Source organism: Canis lupus, chromosome 10, assembly GCF_003254725.2.
Source record: "Canis lupus dingo isolate Sandy chromosome 10, ASM325472v2, whole genome shotgun sequence".
Taxonomy (NCBI): Eukaryota; Metazoa; Chordata; class Mammalia; order Carnivora; family Canidae; genus Canis; species Canis lupus.
Window position 1 is genome coordinate 69880884 of NC_064252.1, and position 22958 is coordinate 69903841.

Sequence of the window (22958 nt, forward strand, 5' to 3'; positions counted from 1 at the left end):
TCAGGTACGGACAAGCCTGTGGCCAGTGAGGAGGCGCCGGGGCCGGGAGGGGCCTGGAGCCCAGGAGCCCGGGGGGAGCAGCATAGACACACACGGGAGGCCGGGCGTGGGGAGGGCGGCCCCCCTGGGAGCCCCTGGAGCGTCGGAGAGCCAAGGTCATGCCCTGGAGCCCCTTGGAGAGCCAAGGTCACGCCCTGGAGTCCCTTGGAGAGCCAAGGTCATGTCCCTGGAGACCCTCGGAGAGCCAAGGTCATGTCCCTGGAGACCCTCGGAGAGCCAAGGTCACACCCTGCTCCTGGACCTACTGAATCAGGGTCTTGGGAGGCGCCCAAGGACCTGTGACAGGCTCTCCAGGGGATTTTTCTTTTTAAGATTTTGTTTATTTGAGAGAGAAAGATAAAGAGGATAAGCAGGGGGAGCAGCAGGTGGAGGCAAAGGGAGGAGCAGAGGGCCTGATGCAGGACTCGATCCCAGGACCCGGGATCACGACCCAAGCAGAAGGCAGATGCTCCACCGCTGAGCCCCCCAGTGCCCCCAGGTGATCTCCTGTGAATCAGGTTTGTTGAGGTGGGATCACGGTAGGTTCGCAGGTGCCAGGGACCGTGCTGCGCAGGGACGGGAGGCCTGGCTTGTGTCACACGCGGAACATTGTTCAGAGACAAAGGCCTCTCAGAAGAGCAAGGGGAACCCTTGTGGCGGCAGGTCACGACCCAGGTGCTCACGACCCAGGTGCTCACGACCTGGTGGCAGGAAGGCCTGCCCTGCGCCTCCGCCCTTCGTGGCCCGGGGTCAGGTCCACGGCCACCCAGGAGGACGAGTCTGGATCTGCCCTCGGGGACACGGCTCTCCAGGGCCCTCGGGCAAGGACAAGGCCCCACCCTGTGTTCCCCGGTAGCCCGGCCCTGTGGACGCTTGGCCACGGCTCCGAGACGACCCGAGAGTCTCTACCAACATGGGGTCATAAAGGGAGGGTCTCTACCAACAGGTGAGCGAGACGGAGAAGGGAAGGGAAGGGGGGCGGAGGGGGACAGATGCAGGCCCAGCAACAGAGAAGGAGCCACCAGGCCAACGCGTTGGGGGGGGAGGGGGCGGGCAGGGGCAGGAGAGGTCACGCAGGTGCGGTGGCCCCAGGGCACCCAGAGCCCAGCCCCGCCCCAGCCTGGGAAGCGGCCACACACGCAGGCTTGGCTTCGGCTCTGCCCTTCCCCCAGGGCTCCACATGTCCCACCTTCTGGAGACAGAGCAGGATGCAAGCCCCGCAAGCCCCGTGCAAGCCCCATGCAAGCCCCGTGCAAGCCCTGCGTGGCCCTGAGGCCTGGAGCCGGGCGACGAGCAAGGCCTGCCTGCAGCCCACGCACACTGGCTCCACGGCGCGGGGTCAGGGACCCGGAGGACGGGCCCTGGGTGCCCCTCAGCCGCGGTGGCCCCGAAACCTGTTCATCTTCACACTGTTTCTCCGGATGACGGAGCCACGATGGCGCTAGAGACCTTTGCTGACCCGTCGGAGCCCGTGCGAGGTGTGAGCGCCGCTTCCTCCGGTTGCTGTGGTGCACCCCAGGGTCTGCAGGGGGAGGCCCAGCCGCCCCGAAGGCCCATGTGTGCCCCGTGTGCGCCCCGTGCAGGGCCCTGATGGGCACTGGGCACGTGGAGGGGGGGCCCGAAGCCCGGGTGGGGGCGCGGCGGGCTTGCTCTCCTCCAGGCCCGGGGCTGGTCCCAACCAAAGCTTTTGGAACCGACCCTGCGCCGACCCCGCGTGACCCCAGCTGGAGTTGCTGAGGGTGCGGCCCGTGCACATCGCTGCAGACGCCTCTCGGGGGGGCCGCGGAGCTGAGCCCGGGGACCCCGCACCCGGCCATGGGCCTGGGGCCTGCTTCACAGTGAAGGGCGTCTGCAGCTGCAACCTGGGCACGAGGCGCAGGGACCCGACGGGGCGGGGGGGGGCTCCCTGGCTCGGCAGGGCCAGGCCAGCCGTCCTGCGGTTCCCAGGCAGCGGGGTGGGCACCCGGCCGTCGGGGGGCCCTCACCGGGCTCTCTGGGCTGCTCGGGGAGGTTCCCCACTCTGTGTCCCGGTGCCCGGGGTCGCGGACACGTCCCCACGGCAAAGCTCCCTCCACAGCCACCTCATCCCTCTCTCCAGGACCGGGGCTGACCTCGCCACAGTTTGCTGCGGACACCGGGCTCTCTAGTAGGAACTTCCAGCCGAGGTTCCTGACCTGAGACCAAACATTCTCTCCTCAGACACGGAGGCAAAACCCAGTAAGGCTCCTGGAACGTCCTGGAGGAAGGGCCGTGGGTTCCCTGAGTGAGGCGGGGAGTGGGCGAGCAGCCGCGGCAGGTGAGCGGGGAGGGGGGCCGCACACAGATGCCGCGGACCCAGGGCCTCTCGCCCCGGCCGGGCTCCGTTCTGGGCCCGGGGGCTCGCCTCGGGCCAGCAGCCGCCCCCCTGGACCGGGTAGAGACGTGTCCCTGGGCCTCGAGGGCACAGTGAGCATCCGGGAGATCACAGGCATCCCGAGGGCGAAGGGCATCGTCAGGAGTGAGCGTGGGGGCGCTGCCGGCCTTCTCCACGGAGAGGAGGGCCCCCGGGAAGGGGCCGGGTTTCCTGCGGCTGCGGGACTGGGCCGAGCCAGGGGGCGGCTGGGACGCGGGCGGCGGGAGCCCCAGAGCGCGGAGGAGGCGTCCCGGCCGCCTTACGGGGGAGGGCAAGCTCCCGTCCCAGACACCTGCCCGTCCCACGCCATCATCCGGAACGTTGGTTAAAACCGAGAGCAGGGGATGCTTTAAAGACAGCGTGGGGAGCAGCCTGCAAACAGCTCGAGACGGGACATTCGCTTTCGGGAAGCGACGAAAGGCAGCCCTCTCCGCGGCGCTGGGCCCCCACGGGGCTGTGCTGGGCGCAGGGGAGGCCGGGCCACTTCTGCCGCCGTCGTCCCACCCACGGTCCTCAACCTCCTGACGGCAACGCCTGTACCGAAGGTGCGGGTTCCCCCGAACGCAGGTTACGGACCCTTCACCGACCTTCTGACGCCGTCTAAACCTAACCCGGGCGCCTGCCCACCCCCCTCCCGGTTTAGACCCTCCGTCCCCGGGGCTCGCCACGCGTCCTCCTGTTACATCTCCAGCAGGGCCGCGGGGTGAGCGCTACGTCCCCGCTCGGTGTGGGTAACCTGCTCAAGGCAGCTGCCTGGGAAGCGGGACGCACGGACGGCATCTCTGACTCGGGGCCGCGGAAAGCGAGGGTGCAGCCCCGGCCGGGAAGGACGCGGGGTCGGCGCACGATCCGCGGGGCAGCCTAGGCAGCTCCGGGCAGCGGAGGGGGCGCTTCCAGGAGGAGCACCCGGAGGCAGGACTGCTTCGGGACAGCGGGGACTCCACGCGTGGAATGTATTATCTGCACGCGGGAGCGGAGGACGGACGCAGGCGCAGAAATCCTTTGCTGGGTTCACGCCCCGAAGGGCCTGGGCTTAGCGTTCGCAGCCCAGTGGGATCTTCTGAGGTCGGACTCTGCGGGTCCTAATGACGGTGACGGCGTCAACCGCGGCGACCGTTAGTGAGTTGTCTACGGCTGTCTACACCACTGCCCGGCGCGGCATCCAGAGAACTCCAGGTAATCCTCGCAAAGGTACTAGCCCGGTGTGCTACGTGGAGAAGCCAGAGCCAGGCCGGCTGTCGCAAAAGCTCTCGCTCTAACAGCACACTGTCGCTCGGGGCGGGGGGGACACAGAGAACGTGGGGGAGTCGGGGGTCAAGAAACCCTTAAGGGCACCTTGCGTCGGGAGGACACCTCTTCCATTTGAAGAACAGACAAATCAGGGATGAGCAGGAAACACGAAGTCCTGGGACTGTTCTAGAAGCAGAAGCGCGTCCGGTCCCACGGCAACGAGGCTTTACTTGGCACCGAGGCTTCAGGAACCCAGTCCGATCCTGGTCCTGGAGCCACAGGCCCACACCGGGGAGTCTCACCCGACGACGTCCACACCCGTGCCACGGCCGGCGTCCGGCTCGCCCTTGCTCCACAGCGACTCGGCCCCGTCCCCAGAGCGCGTGGGGAGGGGCGGGGGGGGAGGCGCCCCAGGAGTCCCCAGTCGGCGTCCGGGTCCATCCCGGAGTAAAAGACGGGACAGAAGGGGGGTACGCCCACCCGCCCCCGCCCCCACCCCCCGCCGGCTCCCCGGGCTGCCCCTCCTTCGGCCTCCGGCTTGTCCTCTCCCCGCCTCGCCTCGGCCCAGTCGGAAGCACAGAACCCATTAAGGAAATTGCAGGTCACGACTTCGCTTTGAAGACCGAAAGGCGAACCACCACCCCCGCCCCCCGCCCGCCCCCGTCTATTATTTAACGACTTGATTTCAAAGAGACAGAGCATTTCTTTCTTTCACGTCTTCCACCCAGAAAGCCCCTTATTCTAATTACATCCTCCTGGGGGCCAACAGCATCTGGAACCGCACTGCCAGCCGCGTCTACGCAGTCAGCGTCAGTGTCAGGCCCATCAGCCAGCCTTGAAGCAGAACGGGAACGGCCCCGGGAACGGCCCTGGGAACGGGCGCGGGGTCCCTCTGGACGGGGGATGCTGTCGGGCTTTGTTGAAGGAGCAGCCCCGTCGGAGCCCAGGGCTGCCCGGCCCCCTGTTCTCTTCATTAACGTCGGGATTGCTAGGTAAGGGGGTTGGCAGGAAAGCCTCAGCCCACCCCTAGGAAAAAACGCTTCCTGCTGTCGAGTCTTTGAACCATAATCCCGTCAAGCCTTCCACCCTGAGTACATGTAATCACTACCCGGGTGACTGTTTTTCTAGAACACTCTATTCCCGCGGAGCTTTAGACAGATGCCTTTTTTCATTTACAGTCGGCAGATGTGGTCTGGATGGATGGAAGATGCTCTTCATTTTAAGTGAGATTGAGGCACCCAGAGGTGAATTTAGGGCAAAGCTCCATAGCCCTAAAAACCGGCTTCCCCGGGTCAAGGTCTGACCCTCGGATACGAGGCCGGACCCCACTGCCGGGGCCAAGGTGACCCTGGGGCGTCAGAGCCCTTCCGACAAGCACACCGAGGCCCGACAGCTCCCGACGACGATGACGATTTCAGTCCAAGAGACGGAAGGCGAGGGCCCTGCGCCTTCTCCGACCCGCGTCCCACAGGATCGCAAACCCCTGCAGCCGGGAAGACACGGGGCCGCCCGGGCGCGTCTCATCGGGGGCCTCGTACCCACCCTGTGTGTCCTGGAGCCTAATTCTATGTAAAACAACTTTTACAACAACCCCACAAGGAGTTCCATGGCTTGTTATTTAAGAAGTCCTACAAGTTCACGGCAGACGTTCTAGAAAACACCAAAAACCTACAGAGATTACTTGTTGGCTTATCGCTGAGGAATAACCGCCGTCCCCGCAAGTGCTTAGCATTTCCCGTTAATTTTCCTTGCTTGTCCTTTGCATATGGGACGATGTTTCTTTGACCTCTGTCCTCTTGTAGTGATTGAGAATACGTATTCTCTTCTCAATATATTGATTAAGAAACCAATTTAGAAGTAAAAAAAAAAACTACTTAACGTGATTTTAACGTAAAGATTTACGTTAAAAAAAATTAACTGATTTACTGATTAAGGAGGACATCCGATGTTTCATTAGCCCAGCCAGGTAGGGCACTCTTCCTGCCTCCTTCCTCCTGTCCCCGGTTTCTAGCCATTATTTACTTATTTATTTTTTTAAAGATTTTATTTATTTATCTATGAGAGACAGAGAGAGAGAGAGGGAGACACAGGCAGAGGGAGAAGCAGGCTCCATGCCGGGAGCCCGACGCGGGACTCGATCCCAGGATCCTAGGATCACGACCTGAGCCAAAGGCAGATGCTCAACCGCTGAGCCACCCAGGCGTCCCTCTAGTCATTATTATAACTTGATTTCATGTCCTTCCCACATTATTTTTATATGTAACTTGTACTTTCTTTTGTATTTAGTGTAACCAGACTGACAAGTCACTTGGACGCACATTATCACTTGTTCTTCTGTCTTCCTGGTTTTGGGGTTTTTAATAATACAATTGTTTACTTAGCCAAAGAGGATTTTTATAAAGATTTTTTTTTTTTCCAGGAAGGGCGGCACGTGAGGCGTTTGTCTATCAATGAAATATCTTAAAAACACCGTTCTGTGCTCTCACCCAGGCTGACGGCTCTGCAGGCGAGCGGCAACTCGAGTCCCTCTGTGCAGACCCCGCGGGCCTCCTACCATTTCTTTTTTTTAAAAAATGAAAATTGTCAAATTGCACTGAATGTTAATATGTTAATAAGTCTTAACATTATCAACAAGTCGCTTTCGGCTTGAGAAAGTTCTCTTTAATGATCCCTTCGATGATGTTGTCAACCCTGGTTTGTTTTCTTCTTCTGGAATCCTTGTTCTGTATATTGGATCATCTAGTTCTATTTTCCAGATTTCTTTTTTCCTCATTTATTCTGGTTTTTTTTTTTTTTTTTTAATTCTCCGAGTTCTGGGAGATATTTACCATGCTTGTGCATGCTCTCTCTCAAATAAATACCTAAATGAAATTAAAAAAAACAACAACAAAAACCAGATTGCTCTTCTCATAGAACGCATCTTTTCACGTGGCCAGTGATTTCTTTCTCCGCCGTCTCTACAGACACGAATCTACGTTGTGCAGTGTGACGGGGGAGCGAAGGCAGGTTGCGCCAAAAGCTGTGCGGTCCTGCTCAGTGTTTTAGGCCCAAATAAAGACAGAAAAGGGAAAGTTTAAATGTACTGGCTTCAAATACCTGACGAACCTGATGACCGAGCAAGCGCAGCAGAGCCTTTCCTCTCGGGCAAGGAGGACGTCTACCGGTGTGGTCCCCTGTCGGCCAGGCACCGTGCCCTCTTGCAGGCGACGGCGGACTGCACTCGTCCGCGGGGTGGCCCCGACTTGAGGCCTCGGTCCGAGCCCACGGAGCCCCCTGCGCCCCCCGCCATGCAGCCTCCCCTCACCGCATGCCGGGCCCTGCCTCCACCGCAGGACTGTGCTCCTGACAATCCCCCCGCCTCCCGGGGCAGAACGGGGCCCATCTGCACATTCAGTGGCAGGAGTTCTGCGGAGCGCCCCTAGCTTCAGATCCCAGCGATCACTCCGATCACTCCGGCAGCACGTCCCGGGGCAGAGGGAGAAGAGAGGAGGGAGAGCGTCACCCCGGAAGCCGGGCACGTCCTACACGACGTGCACACCGGGCGACCCACACGCCGCTAGCTCCCACCCCCACAAACACTCAGAAGTTTCTCCTGGAGGCTACTTGAAAAATGGGCACTTGTCCCTTCTCCCCGCGCGCACCACAGCCCAGGGCTGCTGGCGCTCCCGGAGTACCCTGGTGCCCCAGCCCCACCGGCCTACGTCCCTGGGGCTGTGTCCCCCTCCCTGTCCTCCAGGTCTGCCTGGGTCCCAGGGAGGAAAACTCCACGCCAGTGTTCCTGCCCCTTCTCGGATCTAAAGGCTCTGCCTCCTATAAAGTTGGGAATTCTTGGGATCCCTGGGTGGCGCAGCAGTTTGGCACCTGCCTTTGGCTCAGGGCGTGATCCTGGAGACCCGGGATCGAGTCCCACATCGGGCTCCTGGTGCATGGAGCCTGCTTCTCCCTCTGCCTGTGTCTCTGCCTCTCTTTCTCTCTCTGTGACTATCATAAATAAATAAAAATTTAAAAAAAAAAAAAAGGAAAAAAAAAGTTGGGAATTCTTGGTTTAAGCCCCACAGGCTGAGTATAAACCAACCGAGTTGGACCTTTGTTCTTAAAAGGCGGAACGCTGGGGGATTCCAGAAACACCAAGGTCATTTGCTCTCTTGGTACCTTCTCCAAGCCACACTGGTTGCAGAACAAAGACCTTCTATTTCATCAAAACGCTTCTTTTCCATCAAAAGTAAAACCCGTGAAGCCCTGCAGGTAGCTCTGCCTGCTGCCTGGAGCCCTAGCCTCGGGCCCACGCAGGGCAAGCGCCTTCCGCCCACCTGCCGTCGGCCACCGAACGTGTGTCCGTGTGGCAATGGCCCGTGACGGCCAGTCTCTAGGGGGGGTCCCCACATCCCGGATCCACGGCCCGTGATGTCCCTCCCACCCCGTTGGGGGGCTGCACCCGGGAGGCTAGGCCAGAAGAGGCCCCACAGCCTCCACTGCGCACGTGCGGCCCCTGCCTCTCTGCGCCCACCCGGGGAAGCCACAGGAGGTCGCCGTGGCAGGGAACGGAGGCCTCTCGCCCCGAGTTGGGTGAATGGGCCAGGATCCGGCTTCCGCAAGCTTCCAGGTGGTGGGGGAGCCCCGGTCGGAGCCCCAACAACAACTCCACTAACAAGCATTTACCAAAGGCGTCAGGGGTGGCCTCTGTGCTAAGACTCCTACACGGACCATCTAGATTAATTCTTAGAAAACCCCTGTGACATCACAGTTCTATTTTATACCCATTTTGCAGATGGCGATTGTGGATTTGGAGAAGTTTAGGGCCCCCCCAAAGGCATGGAGCTAGAACAGGCGGAGAGGAAACCTAAAAGCAGGCAGCGTGACCTCAGAGCCCAGGCTCTGAAGCTGGAGGCCACGGGAACAGGACACAGCAGAAATACCACCTTCGACGATCTGATTTCCACACTAATTTAACTTAATTCTCCATCGATTTTGCCAGCGGTCCTGGAATGCTCCTGGGTTATATAAACTTGTGGTCACCTAAGGCCTCTTGCTTTTCTCCACACAATCTGCTGTCAAACGCGGCCTCCTATCCTTCCTAATTAAATCTCTCCCCTTTTCCCCCTAATTAAATCATTCTTAACCTAAATAGCGTTAAGCTCGTCACTGTTCAATTTAACCTGGTTGATTGGCTTTGATCCAACGTTCTGGCAAAGGGCTTTTTCCTCTTTGAGCTTTTGTTATATCATCGGATGCTCCAGCGATCACTGCGATCACTGCGGGCTGCCCGTCGTCTCTGCCTTCCAGCTCTTTCTTCAATATGTTCTTGGAATTCTCACCGGGAGCGGGAGATAATCCCGCAGGCACCCCAGGTCACTGCGAGTACAGCAGTGGACACCTTCTGGGATGTTCTGGCTGAAAACTTCCTAACCTTCCTGAAGGCTCCCCGGTGAACCCGGGCAGGCTATGCCTGGGGGTCCGGTCATTTCCGGAGGTGCCGGTCGTTGCTCCACTTTGCTGACCAGCCACCCTTCCCACTCCCATTTCTCCAGCTTGTCCTACTGAATACTTATTTTTGTCACGTGCTTTGCTGAAATCAGACTGTATCTTCTCGACAGCATGACCCTGGCAGCAGGATTTCCTTCATTGTCCTATAATGCTGCAAAAAAAAAAAAAAAAAAAAAGGAAAGAAAAAGAAAAAGAAAAAGAAAAAGAAGGTCGCTCTAACTCCTTTTTGGTGGGTTCGTTCGGGGCCGAGTATCCACTCTCTGCTGCGATAGCTTGGTCTACGGTTTCCTTCAGAGAATCATCAGGTTTTATCCTCTATAGTCTACAGACTCTTCAGGTGTTTCCCCTTCATGTCAGAAACATATTTGCCTTTTTCCACCTTCCGAGCAGTTTTCATATTTGCTACTATTTCTTAAAAAAATCACCAACAGGGGTGGAATGATCTTTGCTACGACTTTCCTCGGTATCCTGAGGTGTTATTCATTGTACCCTTGAAAATAAACCCATTTATAGCATGAGGTGGTCTTTTACGAAGATCCTTGCTCACCTTCTGCTTCTTATGTACTTTGGCTTCATCCTCTCTTCATCTGTCAAGGACCCTTCTCCTCGACAGAAGATATGAAGACAGAATCATAGTTAGGAGGAGCCTTTTCCTGGTTCTGCTCTAACCGTATTTGACCTGCCCCAAAGGATGGACCTACCCCTTCCCTTTTCACCTGTCTGTTCCCAAATATGGTTTTAAAATGCCCTTTACCTGTGTGTGGCCAACAGCCACGTGGGCAACCCTCAGGTTCTCCGTCCTTCAGTTTTCCGGACGTTCTCACGAACACCTGCCAGCACCCACAGTCACACCTGCCACCCAGGAAGCACCAACATCCTTGTTCACCCAACAAAGTGTCATTCAGTACCGTTCTTTGTCATACCTCTTGGGACACCTCTTTCTTTTGATCGTCTCTGCGCAACTTATTAGGTGGTACGGGAGACAGCGTTGGAGAACCCAGATGCACTTGGGTCTTTAAACGTGGACGCCTCGTCTTTCTCTGCATCCTCTGACCATCAAAGTGGAACCATTACAGGGTCCAAGCTCCCCAGGCCATGTTCCTTTTTAGAAGTCTAATCATGCGATCCCATCTGGTTTTTCTCTGAATTTTTGTAGACTCTGCTTTGCCGAAGTTGAACTATGCCCAGTGCTTCCTTCTTTCATGGCTATAGACTTTAAAATGACACACAGATCAACCTGATGTCCCTTCTGGTCAAGTTGCATTCAAAGCAGCAGGTGACCCTGTTGTCTTCCCTATCTTTCGGGGCAACACCACAACCAATGGGTATGTAAGGAATTTTTTCAGGTGTTCCATTTGTGGCGCACTGAAATTTCCAGAAAACGTACCAATCTGAAGTTTGCCGTCAAGCCACATTCTATCCTTATGACTACTTTGTAATCAGCATCCGGCCAGTATTAATTACGCGGGTAAATCATCTCCGGAATTGATCCGTGATGATATTAGGTTTGATGCTGCTTCCTTTTACGTTTCAATCAAACATTCAGGTCCCTGTTGAGTGTGCGCTCAACAATTTGGGGCTGCCTGGCAAACATTTTTCTACTTCCCAAGAGCACCGATTTTCTTTTGGGGAATTACCTCTCCCATCATGGGTTGACACTGCTTTAAGGCTACAGTCAGATGCCCTAACCTCTCTTATGTGCCCTCTTCTCTAGAATTTGAATCTTGAGAAGACAGAGGGATAGTGCAGGTGGCGTTCACACACCCGACTGCGGCTTGCTGAGCCCCATCCTTGTTTGGGGATGGAGTGTGTGGTGCCCAATTCCTGGCTCCCTGGAGCATCCTTGGTTACTCTTCATTTCCAATAACGATTCTCCAGCTTTTCCGCCAGTTTTGTGGGCTTCCAACAGCCTTCCCACGAGGTCGTTTTTGCTCGAGTTAGAATTGATTGCGGCGACCAAAGAGCCCCAGTTGGTGAGCTCCAGAACGAGGCACAATCGTCCAGTGACGGATTCCAATACCATTCATTTCCGCCGGGTCTCTGACGCCCGCAGCATTGGAATCACCCACCCAACTCACTGGAGTCATCTATTTATTCCCATTTTCAAAAACATTTTCCCGACAAGCCCACAAGACACAGGGGAATTAAAATTTCAAGTTTAATCTATCGGCCGCCTCCAACGTGAGCTCCGGGGCTATAGTTACCTGAGGTCTTAAGTATTGTTTACAGCCATGCTATGCTCCACATCATTACTGCTCTTTCTTAACTCAGGCTCTCCCCGAGCTGACAAACATGACTTCATGGCCTCCTTGAACATTTTGTGAAATTTAAAAATAGATTCAATATTGTATCTGAGAGCTGAGAATCAATTCAAAGGGCTGAGTGTTATTTAATTTTCAAACGACACCTGCTACCCCCTCCATAGCATCTGCTCTTACAGTTTTATTTGTGTCTTTATCGCCTCCTCCGAATTTCTGTTTAGGGACATACTGTGCAGGTAGGGCGGCTCTTTGGCCAAACATGTATTTATTTTCCTGTCTTTACATGATATAGTCCGTCTCCTGATGGAATCTTTATAGGCCACGGTCATAGTTACCTGTCATCTTTATATAGGCGGCAGGACCACTCCGGTTGCTGTGTTGGCTCTTCTGCATCATACGTTGTTGGATGGATGGTCAAGAAAAACCAGATACTTGCTAATTAGCTGCAGCAGGGCAAATACCACACCCTTCAATAGGAAATCACAGCTCCCAACCACACTGTCCCCTCCTGGAATTGAAGACTCTTTGGATCTTCTACTTTCCCACGTTATCTAGGCGATGGCATTTGAAAGGCAAAGGCTCACAGAGCAAGTCTCTTAATTCCCGTGTCCTGAATATATTTTCCCCACCTGCCAGGTCAGTAAGTCACTGCCTCCTCTCCTCACTGAAGTGGGTCTCTCCCGCATGTGCCCGCCTGTGAGACTCTTCGTAAAAATGGGGAAGGTCTATGTTCTGCCTCCAGACAACATAGCAAAAATGTGCTCTGTAGACCTGGGTGGTGAAACAATCCAACATTCACATCTATTCCACACCAGTTCCTACGGGAAGGACCCAGGGAACAGGGCGGGGTACTGCGCCTCCTTGGATCTTTGTTTGGGTGCCTCCAGGGTGCACTCCTCCGGGTGGCACCAGACCCCAATCACAGGCCCCTAAGTGGTCTCTCAAAAACCTCTGAGTAAATCCCACCCAGATTCTTACGGCAGCTCCACCTCCCCGCCCCCGCCCCCGTTTTAGGAACTTATGAAATTGCAAAAGCAACCTGTGTTCGAGGCAGAAGACTTGAGCTAACAGCAAAGCACAAAGAAAGATAAAAAACGATAAAGATTAAAGTGTAAGTCGCTGCGAGCCCGTCTCACATAGATAATCACTACTGAGCGATAACCTTCGTCTTTTCCTTATTCTGTGTCCCCACTTTGTCCCCAGGAGGAAATCGAGTGACACGGCCGTGAACGCTTCCCCACCTCAGCGTTACAAGGCCAAGAAACCTTCAACGGCTGAAGTTTCCCACTGATACGGCTGCCTCAGTCTCGGCGGACCCCGTGACGGCTTCCCCACGCCTCAGTTTTGTGAATAATGCAGAACCGGATATCCTTCCACGTACATCTTTTTGTTCGTGCACATCTGTGACGACTTTCCTGGGAGCAGAATTAGTGCGACAAAAGGAATGCTTATTTCTAAGAACGTCAAGCTGCGTTCCAGGAGGTTCGCCCCAATTTACACTCCCCCTAAGAGGGAGGTGAAGGGCCCTCTGCATCCTTCCCAACACGAGATACCATCTCCCACTTTCCTCTTGGCCAAGTCCATGCAGGTAGATGGGAGTCTCATAGTGCACTTTCTTGATTTCCTGTGATGCCCACTGTTTTTTCAGATGATTACCATTAGCATTTGTATTTCAACTCCAGTTAATTAGCTGTTTATATCTTTTGCTCATTTTCCTACTGATACGTCCTTTCCTGTTTGTTTGTAAGAGGTCTTTAAAATAATTAGAAGTCGGTAGCCTGTTACATAGATATTGCAAATAACTTGTGGTTGGATCTTCATTTTGTTTATGCAGAAGTCACCTTGCATTATGTCTAGAGGTCTTCCCTTAAGATTATATATTTACCTACTTTTTCTTCTACTATTTAATGGTTTAAATTTTTTTTAAGATTTATTTATTTATTCATGATGGGGCGGGGGCAGAGACACAGGAGGAAGGAGAAGCAGGCTCCATGCCGGGAGCTGACGTGGGACTCGATCCTGGGACTCCCTGGGCCAAAGGCAGGCGCCAAACCACTGAGCCACCCAGGGATCCCCGGTTTACATTTAAAAAAAAATATTTTATTTATTTACTTGACAGACAGAGGCAGAGCAAGCATAAGCAGGCTCCTCACTGAGCAGAGAACCCGACGCAGGGCTCCACACCAGGACCCCGGGATCGTGACCTGAGCCGAAGGCAGACCCTTAACCAACTGAGCCACCCAGGCGCCCGGGTTCACATTTAATCCTAAACCATCTGCAATTTTAGCGTACAGTGTATACTTTATTATTTTCTGAATAGCCAACCGATTTTCCCATTGCCCCTTATTATCCGGTTCATGGCTTCCCTATCGGTCTGAAATGTTCCCTCTATCACACATTAAACACTCCTTTTGTGGTCTATTTAGTTCCACTGAGATTCTGGGTATTTCCGCATCAGTACCAAACCGTGTTATTTATCGTAACCTCGTAACACGGTTCACTGGCCGTACAAATCCCTCATTCTCCTTTGCCGCCATCTCTCATGTTTTAAGGACGGATGTTCTCAGGTTTACTTTGTCCTGATGATCTTTGCATCATTTACAAGGTCCGTCCCCCGTAGCCTCATCTTTTGGAGACTGACATTTTAAATGAGCTTAGGGATAACGGGTCACGTAAATATGAAGATTTCCTAGTCACAAGCGCTATGTTTCTCCGTTTATTCGAGTCTCCTTTGTGCATCCGGCAGTGAAGTTCCTCGGAGCTCCTCACGCAAGCACCTTGCGGGGTTTGTATCTGCTTGCACTACCCCCAGCTCAGGGTTACCTGCCCCTCACAGGGACAGGCCTGGCCGGTCGGGCCGCTGCAACAGTCTGCCTGAACGCTGCACGGGAGGCAACGCAAGACCCTCCGCGTTGGCGGCCTGTGTCCTGGGGGGGCCGGGACGTCCACTCCTGGCGACTTTGGGAAATCATTCCCTTCCCTGAGTCTCAGCTTACTCCTCTGCAAAACGGGTTTTCCTGTATAGGCAAGGTCCCCTTCATATTAAAATTACGATTCTACCAGAAGTGTGACGGTGGGTGAGAGAAGCCTTCAGGGAGGACGGAGCCTCAGAGGAGTTAAAGTGCGCTGTCTGTCATTACGGTGGGACGGAGTCAAGAATACGGGGTGATCGTCTGCAGGAGGTTTGAGCTGAGAAGGCTCATAGGAGGAGGCGAGCTTGAACGGGGGTCTTGCACGGTGCAGCAGATCCGGGGGGTTGGTGCCCCGATGTGGGGCAGGTGCACAGCTGCAGGGGTGCAGGCGGTGAGGCCCCGGGTGCGTGGTGGCCGCCTGACTCGAGGTGACACTGGCGGGGGGCGACGCGGGCCAGGTTTCACAGGGCTGCCTCGCTGAGACCCACACGGTCGGCCCCTCGGGGCACAGGCAGTCACTGGATCCGGGCAAAGTGGCTTAGGGGTCCCAGGCCCAAAGCAGGCGCCCCCGGAGTGCGCCCCTTCACCCGCGGGAGGCTCGCACGGGCCGCAGCCGGGCGCCCACGTCCCTCCGTCGGCAGGTGAGGCCTTCTCCCACCAGCTGGCGGGGAGGTGGGCGGTGGAATGCTGCTCCCGGGCACCCTGGCCTCGTGCAACCTGGCGTTTCACACACCCCTTCCTTAGCCTCATTCTCGGCCGTGCCATTCCTCTTCCCACGCGGTGTTTACTAAGATCTGCCCTCCCCACCCGACGAAGCACGAGACCAGGCCTCCCGGGCGGCCTGGGGAGCGTTCCCACAGCTGGGCGAGCCTCCGGGGCAGACGTCACAGGGTGCCACCCTGCCGACCGCAGCGCCCCGCCACCCACTCCGCGGCCAGAGACCCCGTGGCCAGCTCGGGGGCGGCGCGCGCTCTCCGGGACAAGAAAACCGTCGGGCAGTGTCTGGGGAACGGGGGCTTTTCCTTTGGGGTTGGCACGTAATCAAACCTAAAACAGAAAAACCAACCTTGCAGGAAAAGGAAGAGAAAGAACTTGGGTGGCTTTGCTGCTTGTTTACAAAGCGGCAGCAGCAGTCAAGGGACAAGTGGGAACCCGCGTAGCATCTTATAATCACGGTGTCTACGATCTGCTGTCTAGCTGCACGTTCTTTGTTTTTTTAAAGATTTTATTTATTTATCCATGAGAGACCCAGAGAGGCAGGGACCCAGGCAGAGGGAGAAGCAGGCTCCATGCAGGGAGCCCGATGTGGGACTCAATCCCGGGACCCCGGGGTCACGCCCTGGGCCGAAGGCCTACGCTCAGGCGTCCCTGCAGGTTCTATAGTGTGGGCACTGCCCGGGGGCTGGTGGGAGATGCAGAGTGCCAGGCCCCACCCCAGAACCGCGGAGCGAGGACCTGTGTTCTGACCCGACCCCGTCTCCCCGCAGCTGCCCCACAACCCGTCAAGCTGAGAAGTGCTGCTCTGGGACCGAGCGTCTCACTCCTGGCTGCACCCGGGAACCACCTTGGAAAAATACCCACGTTTAGATGCACCCCCGGGAGTCATGGTTTAACTATTCCGGGCTGCAGCTGGGACAATGGGATTTTGTACGGCTCCCCGGGTGATCCTGTTAGGGAGCAGAATTTGAGGACGCGTGTAAATACATTAGGAGGAAAAAATTAAGAAACTCCCCCCTGGACTCCGAGAGTCCACAGAAAGCTCCGCGAGCAACTAAGCAGACGCACCGGGAAGACCCTGGACACACGAGCCCGGCCCCGCAGCCGCCGCGGACGGAGGACACGCTCCGGGCCGGTCGCGCCAGGACGGACCCTACTCTTCCGCGGAGCTGAAAGCCGGCGCCTCCCCTCGCGTGTCCTCCTCCCGTCCGTGGCCACTAACCCGACGCCTCGCGCCCGGCCGGCAGGAGCGGCTGAGCTTTCGCCCCGTTACAACAGGTTTATTTTCGCGTCGTGCTGTTCGGGCCTGATAAGGCGCCTGCTCTGGGGGGGCACAAGCACAGTGCAAGTCCTTGTGCTCCCTCGCGGCGCACAGAGCTTCCTTTTACTCACATGTTCCTTTGATGTCGTTGGACATCAATCTTTCTCGCCTAAAAAGGAGGTTTTATTTCCCTGCCAGGGGACGGAACTTCCAAAAAACACAAGTGTCTTTCAGCATCACGCTGGGTAAATAGCCCAGGGGCTGTGAGCTGGTCTCCTCTGACTTCCTGCCCTATTTTGCCCTCAGCTCAGAGAGCGCGGCCTGGCGCTGCGGCCACGGGCGGGCAGGTGGGCGGGCGTCGCGAGCCCAGGGGTGCCCGGGTGCTCCCGGCCTGCGTGTCCGCACCAGCCCGCGCCTCCCTCCCCACCGAGCCGCTCCCTGTGGTCACCCAGGAAAACAGCCAGTGCGCTCGGCCCCGGGGTCGCCAGTCACGTCCGCTGGCGCATGCAACACGACCGCCTGCTTTGCAACAAGGCTCCGTGCGTGCACCCAAGCTCGGGAGCAGCACGGGCCCCCCCACCCCACATGCCGCCCCGGAGAGGGCGCTCCTAGCTCCCCGGGCCCCACCACTGAGCTGGGAAGGCCCCCAAGAGCGCGGCTGAGGACACGGTCTGGGGTCCCTGGCGTCAGGCATGGCCCTGGGAGGCAGCCGCCCGGCCCGACCTGCATCGCAGAGGCGACAGGTGTCAGCAGGCTGGCCGGGGCGCGCAGGGGACCCGCACCGCTCAGGACGTCCCAGCTGGGCGCACCTGCTCCACTCCAGAGGCTTCCGCCGAGGCCCGCCTGGGCTTGCATGAGTGTCCCCGTTCTACGAATCGGTCTACGTGGCTTTTAAAGACATTAGTTCTCTTTACCTTCATAGAAATTCAAGAGGAACACGCACGAACGCTGTGAAGGGTTGCGTCCCCTGTGCCCGGCCAGCCAGGGCCCTCCTTCCGGAGGCAGCGGCCTAACAGGGTCCCGTGCACCCTCCCTTCTCACAAGGGCTCTGCTCCGAGGCGTGAGCGGCCCTCTTTGCTCTGCTCTGACCCCCCAAGGAAAGGCTCCCCTACAGCTTCCTTGCCCTGAGACGAAGACCATGACCCTGCTGCGTCCCCACCTCCGTCCCCCGGGAACTCGCGGGCGGCCCGGCCACTCAGCGTGGGTAACAAGTCACGAAGTCTGGAAACGAGCTGCACAAAGGTACGTCTCCAGTGAGTTTCAGGTGAGACCTGCACCTCTATGACTTTTGTCACCAACTATTAACTCAGCGGGTTATGTCACCTGTGCAGGAAAACTCACTACAGGAGAGAAGACGCCCCGTAGGACACAAAACCAAAGATATTAAGAAGGACCGGAGGGAAGGAAGGAAGAGTGTAGACGAACCGTGGCCCCGGCACAATAAGGGACTGGGAAGGGGAAGAGGAGCAACGGAGCGCGTCTCACGCCGGCTGCGCCTTCCTCGGCCCGTCCTCGGCCCGCCGTGAACCTCAACAGGTGCCCAGCATGCACCTGCTCCTCCGCACCTGGCCAAGGTGGGCCCTCGGGAGGGGGCTCTGGAGTGGGACTTGGCGAGTTCTGTCCTGGATCCTGGTCCCCTGGCACGGCCTCGGCATCGTCTGAGCTGGCGAGTGCGCCCCAGCGGCCGGGCGCCGACAGGATGAGCAGCTGCGTGTGTCGCCCATCGCCCGTTTGTCAGGGTGACGACGTCCATACAAGCGGGTATTACGTCTCCCGTTTATCAGACAAGGAGACAGACTCCAGAGGTTAAGCGACTTGCCCAAGGTGACGCTGGTGGTTGGTACGGGAGCCACGCAGCGACCCCAGCCCGTCGGGTTAGCCAAGCCTGGGACCCCCCTTTCCACTGAGCGGGGCAGCTTTGCTCACCTCAGTGTTCCCTGACGTCCTTTTAGACTATTAAAGGGCGTCTGTGTAAAGTAGGGGTTTTCCGTATTCCCGTGTTTGACTTCAAACCCCGAGTTCCATTGCACAACCTCTCCTCACGTCGGGATGACGAGTTGCGACCGCGACCCCCACTTGGTTCTCACCGACCGTGCTCCACGTGTGCTCCGAAACCCAATGCTGCCTTCCACGCCGCTCCCGATGCACACACTCGCTTGGGGCGTGGACGCCGAGTTCGCCGCTCGTCTGTTCCCCGAGGTGACGGGACCTATTCATTCTTATTTTGAAACGTGGTCCTGATCCCTTGTGGGCACAGGCGGCACTCGGAGGGCCGCACGCACCTCTTTACCTTTCACGTGCTCCAGCCCCAGCCGTGATGGGTATTGGTCCTGGTTCCCGTGCGCACGGGGAAGGAACGTTCTGGAGAAAACCCGAGACGGCCCCAGCACACAGCGCACACCCGCACGCCGTGCACGCCGTGCTGACGCTGCGGGCTCCTCCGGCCCCACCGACCGGGTGCCTCCGTGGGCCTGTGGGTGGCCCACTCTCCCGGGCAGCTCCTGCGGGTCTGGGGGCCAAGCAGTGGACACCCGTCCTGTCCCAAGGCAGGGCCCGCCGCGCTGCTGTGGCCTCACGCTTCTCATTCTCTGTGCGCACAACTTTGCAGCCAATCGGAGGACGGGTCTGAGCAGGACGGATCTTCCAGAAGACCCCACAGGAGGATCTCGGGCCATCGCGGGAGGTCGTGCGCCTGGGGTCGGGTTCCCTCGCCGCCTTCTTGTCATAGTCCTAACAGCTGCTCGCCTCCGCGTGCGTCTCTTCTCACCTCCACCGTGCTCGGTGCGACATTCCGGGGTCCCCCGTACGAGAACGTGCCACACGCCCAGCGCACACCCCAGGAAGGGAAGTGCTAACAGTAGTGTGGCCCGATTCCCAAACAAACAAACAAACCGAAATCTGCTCGCCAGCCCCACCCGGATTTATCGGCGTCACAACAGCCACGTAGCTAATGGTGGTGAACAGATCCTTAAGGAGGAACAGAACTTGGGGCAAGAAGTGACCTGTAGGGATGAAGACAATGAGAACAAGGGAGCTTGGGACCCAAATCCAGATCTCTGAACGTCTCACCCAGGACCAGCCGAGGTATAGCTCCGGCTCAGGTACAGAGATTGGATTTTTCCATCTTTTCCAAATGTATTAGTTTCTGTTTGCGGCTGTAACAAATCATCACAAACTTAGCGACATCACACGACTGTGTCATGCTACGGTTCGGGAGGTCGGGAGCCTGGATGGGCCAAAATCGAGGTGTCATTAAGGTGTCACTCTTCAGACCTTCCTGCTTCTCTCCCCTGTGGGCGTTTGGCTGCGGTAGCCTGACGCGGGCGATCTGGGGTGATCTCTCCACCCAGAGCCCTCAGCCTAATCCGACTACAAAGTCCCATTTGTCACAAATTCTGGGGCTCGGGGCGTGGACATCTTTGGGGGACTGTCATTCATCCCACCCCACCCAAAGGACAGAACACTGTGCGCGTCCAGTCACCTGCCGTCCTTCGAAGAGTATCTGCGCACCTGACGGCCCTTCTGAAACGCAGAACTAAGTAGAGCAGTAGGAAGAAGAAAGCGCCGTTCTGTTTGTACAGTTATAACCCGACGGGTTAGCGATGGAAGCAAACCGCCACGTCCACCGGCACTGGCCTAACCTAAGCAGATGCTGAATAAGTAAAGCTGTAAATCCGGCCCCAGATTCATAGTCACTGGGAAGATTCAAGGTTGAAAAACATCCCTCAAAAATGGGAAAAACAAAACCCAACCCAAACAATAGTCAGGTGCATCGCTGCCCCTTGTTTATTCACACGCAGGCCTCGTCTGACCCTCGGCTAGTGCCCCGGGCACTCAGTGTTCGGTGAGGCCCAGCAACGTGGACACGGGTCCTGCCCGTCCCCTCCCCCAAGCAATTCCCCACCCTCCCCGGCACCTCCCACCCCCTCAGTGCCTGGAGTTTTCCTGCTCAGTGTCTTGCTGCAATCAGCGTCACTGTAGCCAAGACACTGCCCAAATCTCCCCATCATTGCCGCAGGGTAAATTCTTTCTGGGTCAGTGGGTGAGCAGGCCATTTTAAGGCCTCATGGTAAAAATACATAAATAAATAAATAAATAAATAAATAAATAAATAAATAAATAAATAAAAAAAAGAAATAAGGCCTCATGGTGAGTGTTGCCGGACGGCCCTCATACAAGCTGTGACAACTCACCAACCACACCAGTCTCCAACCTCACCCACTTTGTTCACCAACACTTACCCTTATTTTCCCCAATTTGATCAATGAAAACAACATCTCACATTAATTTGCATTTCTCTGATGACCAGAGAGGCTATGCGTCTTTTTCAGCGTCTTTTTCAGCGTCTGTTGGTCACAGTTGTTATTTCACGACTTAACTATTCAAGTACTTTGCTTGTTCTCTTACTGGTTTGTTGAAGGTTTTTGTTACGGGTTTGTAAGAGTACTTTGTTATGAAAGATAGGATTAAATCCTCTTTAAGGATTTAAATACTCTCTCTGTGTCTATCATAAATAAAAATAAATAAATAAATCTTTAAAAAACATAAGGATTTAAATATTGGCAAATATTGCCTACGGATTTTCTCTATGGGAGGTTTTTTTTTTTTTTTGAGTGATGGTCACAAAATTGTAATTTCTATCTACCTATTTTCCTTTATGGTTTCAGTTTTCAATGTTCTGATTAGTTCTCTTTAAAAAAAATAAGTTATAGGAATAGTCACCTATTGACTATTATTTCTTATTTATTTATTGACTCTTATTTTCTTAAGAGAAATTTCACACTTCCATTAAGCGATATTCCAATAGACTAGAACTTATTTTAGAATATTAGGTTTTCCTATTTAACTTTATTTCTTTTTCAGTGTTTAGCCTCTGACCCCAGACTTACATGTGACCTCGTCCCTTCTTTTCCCGAGGGATGTGAAATGCTGCTTTATACCACATCAAACCTCATTTGTGGAACTGGCTCTCTTCAGGGGCTTCCTGTACTAGCTTGAATCGATCTATTTTTGTGCTGGTGTCACTACATTTTAATTAGAGCAGTTTTATTCATTAATATTTGATAGTACAAATCCTTCTACCTTTCAAAGCAATATTTTCTTGTGCCTTATTAAGGTAAGCTTTGAAAACCTTTAGTCAAATTCCCTCTTACCTATTCTGAAAGACTAGCACTTGCTTAAGTTTCCAAAGTAATAATGGGAAGAACTGACAATTTTATAACATTACACTTCCCTATCGAGGCACAAGTCTCTTTATTTAGTCAAACAAATTATCTCAAAAGGAAAGTTTTATGGCAATCTTCAAATAGATCCTCAACATCTTTTGAAGTTTATTCCTACATAATCCATATTTCACAACTCTTTTTAAAAAAGATTTAGTTTAGAGAAAAAGAGAGAGAGTGCGCCAGCTTGAGTGGGGGAGGGTCAGAGAGAGGGAGAGAGACAGAATCTCAAGCTGACTCCCAGCACGGGGCTCAGTCCCAGGACCCTGAGATCACGACCTGAGCCTAAATCAAGAGTTGGGCACTTAACTGACACAGCCATCCACTATCCCTATATTTCACAGCTATTTTGAAGGTGATCCTCCCCCCCCTATATTTTTAATTGGTTATTGATGGTTTACAGAAAAACCACTGATTATTTATTTTCTTACTCGCACCCTACTAAATACTCTTAACATTTCTAATAGGCATTCTGGTAGTTTGTGTTTCCTGGGTATATAATTATACAGTTTGTGAAAGCAGCCATGTATTTCCTTTCCAACCAAGTTTACTGAGCACCCTTTGTCCGTCCTCTAGTCTAAAAGTCTGGCTGCTGCACAGATCTGAGCAACACTGCGGAGTGGCTTCCACACCCACACGTGTCCACCTCTGACGCTCCGCTGCGGGAAGTGTTGCTACCAGAGTGTCATCGGTGTTGTCTGGAGCTTGGCCCTGCTTTCCGTGTGCTGCCATAATTATTTTTACTGTTTCCCAAAAACTAGACTTTAACACTTGCCTTTTTCTCAAATTAGGATCATCGGAAATCTCCGTGCTCCAGCGCACATCCACGACTCTCTCCAAAATATGCTTCTATCAGAGTATTTCCTTGTTGCTACCAAATTCTTTTGCATAAAACTGTGGGAAATGATCTGTTTTCATAAGCCCTAGACAAAAAAGTTTTGAGTCACAAGAATAAACCAAATACTTTCTACTAATAAATCTACAAAAGGTACAGAATAAGGCAAAAATTTAAGACTGAACCGTAACCTCAGATCGGACTCTGGCACACACTTTTGTAGGCAGGCGGTTGGAAGTCACATCTCAGCTCTTTACTAATTCTGACCTTGGGCAAGTCACCGAAACCCTGCGGGCCGCTGTTCCTCGTGTATCAATAGTGAATGTCATAAAAACGCGATGATGCAAAGTACTGGGTCGCGCTCGGTATTCACACACTCCCACGTGCCTCCTGCGTGCCGAGCCCGTGCTGGACAGTGGGGACACACGCGTGAACCACACACCATCATGCCTTCAAGGAACTTAGGTCTCCTGGGGGAGGCCGCAGATGATAAGAGAAGAAATGACATCACGACAGCGTGAGCACCTGGGAGGCCTCGGGCCCAGGCGTGACCCAGGGCTGCTGCGGGAGGTCACCTCAGCAGGACCTCTTTGCAGAGGGGAAGC

The 22958-nt window shown here is 55.1% G+C and overlaps 1 protein-coding gene across 1 annotated transcript in view; it reads right to left on the reverse strand.

The window, feature by feature from the left end:
- TGFA (transforming growth factor alpha) overlaps positions 1 to 22958 on the reverse strand; it is an 80171-nt gene that overhangs the window by 16836 nt on the left and 40377 nt on the right. The window lies entirely within an intron of this gene.